Raw genomic sequence first — 5,536 nt, 5'->3', positions numbered from 1 at the left:
CTACCTTAAGGCATTTAATAATCAAACTCCCACAGGTCAAGGATAAAGAAAGGATCCTAAAAGCAGCAAGAGAAAAGAAACAAATAACATATAATAGAGCTCCAATACATCTGGCAGCAGACTTTTCAGTGAAAATCTTACAGGCCAAGGGAGAGTGGCATGACATATTTAAAATGCTGAATAAAAAAAAATACTTTTACCTTAGAATAGTATATCCAGTCCAAACATTCTTCAAATATGGAGGATAAATAAAGACTTTCCCAGACAAACAAAAACTGAGGGATTTCATCAATACCAGACCTGTCCTACAAGAAATGCTAAAGAGAGTTCTTCAATTTGAAACAAAAGGTACAAAACTCACTGGTAATAGTAAGTACATGGAGAAACACAGACTATGATAACACTGTAACTGTGGTGTGTAAACTACTCTTATCATAAGCAGAAAGATTAAATGATCAAAAAAGATTAAATCAATCAAAAATAATAACTACGACAACTTTTTGATACATGAACAGTTACAATAAGATATAAATAGAAACAACAAAAAATTAAAAAGGGGGGGGATGAAGTTAGGGTGTAAACTTTTTATTAGGTTTCTTTTTGCTTGTTATACAAACAGTGATAAGTTTTTATCAGCTTAAAATAATGGGTTATAAGATAGTATTTGCAAGCCTCATGGTAATCTCAAATGAAAAAACATAGCATGAATACACAAAAAACAAAAAGCAAGGAACTAAATCATATCACCAGAGAAAATAACATTTACTAAGGGAAAATAGGAAGAAAAGAAAGAAAGAAGACCACAAAACAGCCAGAAAACAAATAACAAAATCGCAAAAGTAAGTTCTTACTTATCAATAATAACATTGAATGTAAACTCTCCAATGGACTAACCTCTCCAATCAAAAGACATAGAGTAGCTAAATGGATAAAAAAATAAGACCCACTGATCTGTTGCTTACAAGAAGGACACTTCACCTACAAAGACACACATAGACTGAAAATAAAGGGATAGAAAGATATTCCCTGCCAATAAAAAACAAAAAAGAGCAGGAGTAGCTACACTTATAACAGACAAAATAGATTTCAAGACAAATCTATAAGAAGAGACAAAGAAGGTCACTATATAAGGACAAAGGGGTCAGTTCAGCAAGAGGATAGAACAATTTTAAATGTATATGTATCCAACACTGGAGCACTCAGATATATAAAGTAAATATTATTAGAGCTAAAGAGAGAGACAGGTCCCAATATAATAATACCTGAAGACTTCAACACCCCACTTTCAGCACTGGACAGATCTTCCAGATAGAAAATTAATGAATTGGACCTAATCTGCATTATAAAACAAATGGATCGAATAGATATTTACAGAACATTTCATCCAATGGCTGCAGAATACACATTATTTTCCTCAGCACATAGATTATTCTCAAGAATAGACCATCTATTAGGTCACAAAATAAGTCTTAAAACATTTTAAAAAAAAAAAACAGGGCCGGGTGCAGTGGCTCACGCCTGTAACCCAACACTTTGGGAGGCTGAGGCAGGCAGATCACAAGGTCAGGAGTTTGAGACCAGCCTGGCCAACATAGTGAAAACCCATCTCTACTAAAAATTCAAAAATTAGCCAGGCACGGTGGAACATGCCTGTAGTCCCCACTACTCGGGAGGCTGAGGCAAGGGAGTCACTCGAACCCAGGAGGCAGAGGTTGCAATGAGTTGAGATCATGCCACTGCACTCCAGCCTGAGTGACAGAGTGAGACTCGGTCTAAAAAAAAAAAAAAAAAAAAAAAACCTGAAATAATATCAAGCATTTTCTCTGACCACAATGAAACAAAACTAGAAATTAATAACAAGAGGAATTTTGGAAACTATGCAAACACATGGAAATTAAACAATATATTCCCGAACGACCAGTGGATCAATGAAGTAATTAAAAAGGAAATTGAAATATTTATGGAATCAAATGATAATGAAAACACAACATACCAAAACCTATGGGATACAGCAAAAGCAGTACTAAGAGGGAATTTTAAAGCTACAAGTGCCTACATCAGAAAAAAAGAAAAACCGGCCGGGCGTGGTGGCTCACGCCTGTAATCCCAGCACTTTGGGAGGACTAGGTGGCCAGATCACCTGAGGTCAGCAGTTCCATACCAGCCTGGCCAACATGGTGAAACCCCGTCTCTACTGAAAATACAAAAATTAGCCCCTTCTCCCCGGCGGTTAGTGCTGAGCGTGCGGAGTGTGTGCTCCAGGCTTGGAACATACATTTACTATTAAAATAAAAAACAAAACAAAACAAAAAAACTAAAAAAAATTTTAAAAACTTCCCCAAAATTTACAAAAAATCCGCCTCTCCCCCGCCGTAGACTTTTATTTTTTTTTTCTTCCTCTTTTATAAAATAACCCCTTGAAGCAGCCGAGGCCGACTCACCCGCCCGCAGCAGCTCCAAAAAGGAACCAAGAGACCGAGGCCTTTCTGCTGCCCGGACTGACACCGCCACCCTCGCCCGCAGCCAGCGGCGGCGGATCAACACCGTTCTGGGGCTGTTGAGTAGTTTTCGATTCCGGGTGATTTTTGTCCCTCTGCGCTTGCGCTTGCCCCGGCTCACCTCCCCCCGCCCCTCTCCGGCTCCGGCCCCCAGCCCCGGCATTCGCTCTCCTCGTCTCACGGAAAGGTCGCGGCCTGTGGCCCTGCGAGCAGCCGTGCCAAGATGAACCCCAGTGCCCCCAGCTACCCCACGTCCTCGCTGTACGTGGGGGACCTCCATCCCGAAGTGACCGAGGCGATGCTCTACGAGAAGTTCAGCCCGGCCGAGCCCGTCCTCTCCAGCCTGGTCTGCAGGGACATGATCGAGCACCCGCGGCTCCTTGGGCTACGCGTATGTAAACTTCCACCAGCCGGCGGACGCGGAGCATGCTGTGAACACTATGAATTTTGATGTTATAAAGCACAAGCCAGTACGCATCGTGTGGTCTCAGCTTGATCCATCACTTCGCAAAAGTGGAGTGGGCTACATATTCATTAAAAATCTGGACAAATCCATTGATAATAAAGCACTGTATGATACACTTTCTGCTTTTGGTAACATCCTTTCATGTAAGGTGGGCTGTGATGAAAATGATTCCAAGGGCTATGGATTTGTACACTTTGAGACACAGGAAGCAGCTGAAAGAGCGATGGAAAAAATGAATGGAATGCTCCTAAATGATCGCAAAGTATTTGTTGGACGATTTACGTCTCATAAAGAACGAGAAGCTGAACTTGGAGCTACGCGAAAGAGTTCACCAATGTTTACATCAAGAATTTTGGAGAAGACATGGATGATGAGCGCCTTAAGGATCTCTTTAGCAAGTTTGGGCGTGCCTTAAATGTGAAAGTAATGACTGAGGAAAGTGGAAAATCCAAAGGATTTGGATTTGTAAGCTTTGAAAGGCTTGAAGATGCACAGAAAGCTGTAGATGAAATGAATGGAAAGGAGCTCAATGGAAAACAAATTTATGTTGGTAGAGCTCAGGAAAAAGGGGAAGGGCAGACAGAACTTAAGCGCAAATTTGAACAGATGAAGCAAGATAGGATCACCAGATACCACGGTGTTAATCTTTATGTGAAAAATCTTGATGATGGCATTCATCATTAACGTCTTCAGAAAGAGTTTTCTCCATTTGGTACAATCACTAGTGCAAAGGTTATGATGGAGGGTGGTCACAGCAAAGGGTTTGGTTTTGTATGTTTCTCCTCACCAGAAGAAGCCACTAAAGCAGTTACAGAAATGAATGGTAGAATTGTGGCCACAAAGCCATTGTATGTCGCTTTAGCTCAGTGCAAAGAAGAATGCCAAGGCTCACCTCACTAACCAGTATATGCAAAGAATGGCAAGTGTACGAGCTGTGCCCAATCTTGTAATCAACCCCTACCAGCCAGCACCTCCTTCAGGTTACTTCATGGCAGCTATCCCACAGACTCAGAACAGTGCTGCATACTATCCTCCTAGCCAAATTGCTCAACTAAGACCAATTCCTCACTGGACTGCTCAGGGTTCCATACTCCATCCATTCCAAAATATGTCCAGTGCTATCCACCCAGCTGCTCCTAGACCACCGTTTAGTACTATGAGACCAGCTTCTTCACAGGTTCCATGAGTTATGTCAACGCAGCGTGTTGCTAACACATCAACACAGACAATGGGTCCATGTCCTGCAGCTGCTGCTGCTGCAACTCCACATTATAACTATGCTGCGGGAGTTCGCAGTCCTCAGAAACATCTTAATGCACAGCCACAAGTTACAATGCAACAGCCTGCTGTTCATGTACAAGGTCAGGAACCTTTGACTGCTTCCATGTTGGTATCTGCCCATGCTCAAGAGCAAAAGCAAATGTTGGGTGAATGGCTGTTTCCTGTTATTCAAGACGTGCACCCTGCTCTTGCTGGTAAAATCACTGGCATGTTGTTGGAGATTGGTAATTCAGAACTTCTTCATATGCTGGAGTCTCCAGAGTCACTCTGTTCTAAGGTTGATGAAGCTGTAGCTGTACTACAAGCCCACCAAGCTGAAGAGGCTGCCCAGAAAGCAGTTAACAGTGCCACCAGTGTTCCAACTGTTTAAAATTGATCAGGGACCATGAAAAGAAACTTGTGCTTCACAGAAGAAAAATATCTAAACATCGAAAAATGCAAATATTATGGAAAAACATTGCAAAATATAAAATAAATTTAAAAAGGAAAAGAAACTTTGAACCTTATGTTCCGAGCAAATGCCAGGTCTAGCAAACATAATGCTAGTCCTAGATTACTTATTGATTTAAAAATTAAAAGAAAACTCAAAAATAGTAAAATGTGAAAACCAATTAATGTTTTATAGACTCTGGGAAAAAGAATTTTCAGTAAAGTGCAAAAATTTAAAGCATTCCTTTCTTTAATTTTGTAATTCTTTACTGTGGAATAGCTCAAAATGTCAATTCTGTTTTAAGTAACAGAATTGATAACTGAGCAAGGAAACGTAATTTGGATTATAAAATTATTGCTTTAATAAAAATTCCTTAAACGGTGAAAAAAATAATAGTAATAAAATACAAAAATTAGCCGGGCATAGTGGCACACGCCTGTAATCCCAGCTACACGGGAGACTGAGGCAGGAGAATTTCTTGAACCCGGAAGGCAGAGGTTGCAGTGAGCTGAGATCACATCATTGTGCTCCAGCCTGGACGACAGAGCAAGACTCCATCTCAAAAAAGAAGGAAGGGAGGGGAGGGGAGGGGAGGCAGAAGGGTATTTGAGGGCATATGCTTTTTTCTCTCCATTAAATGAGGAACATAATATCACCCTGAAATTCCACTCCCTTTTGTTAACCATGTGCAGAGGATTTCGCTTTTAAAATACATATGTTAAGGAACAGGCAACAGAGATTGTCCCTTAGGCAGGAAGCTGATGTGTAAAACAGACTCTTTTCCCTCACTGTATACATTTTACTACTGCATGAATTTTGCATCATATGCTTGTATCTCCCAATTAATTGTAAAGCCAACAA

At 40.8% G+C, this 5,536-nt stretch overlaps 1 pseudogene; it reads left to right on the top strand.

Moving 5' to 3' along the window:
• The first annotated feature begins 2,630 nt into the window (after window positions 1–2,630).
• LOC129466319 (polyadenylate-binding protein 1-like) lies at window positions 2,631–4,916 on the top strand (annotated as a pseudogene).
• The last annotated feature ends 620 nt before the right edge of the window (window positions 4,917–5,536 follow it).

This window comes from Symphalangus syndactylus, chromosome 17 (assembly GCF_028878055.3).
Source record: "Symphalangus syndactylus isolate Jambi chromosome 17, NHGRI_mSymSyn1-v2.1_pri, whole genome shotgun sequence".
NCBI lineage: Eukaryota > Metazoa > Chordata > Mammalia > Primates > Hylobatidae > Symphalangus > Symphalangus syndactylus.
Note: the sequence above shows the minus strand (reverse complement) of the source record. Positions and strands in the feature narration are given on the sequence as shown.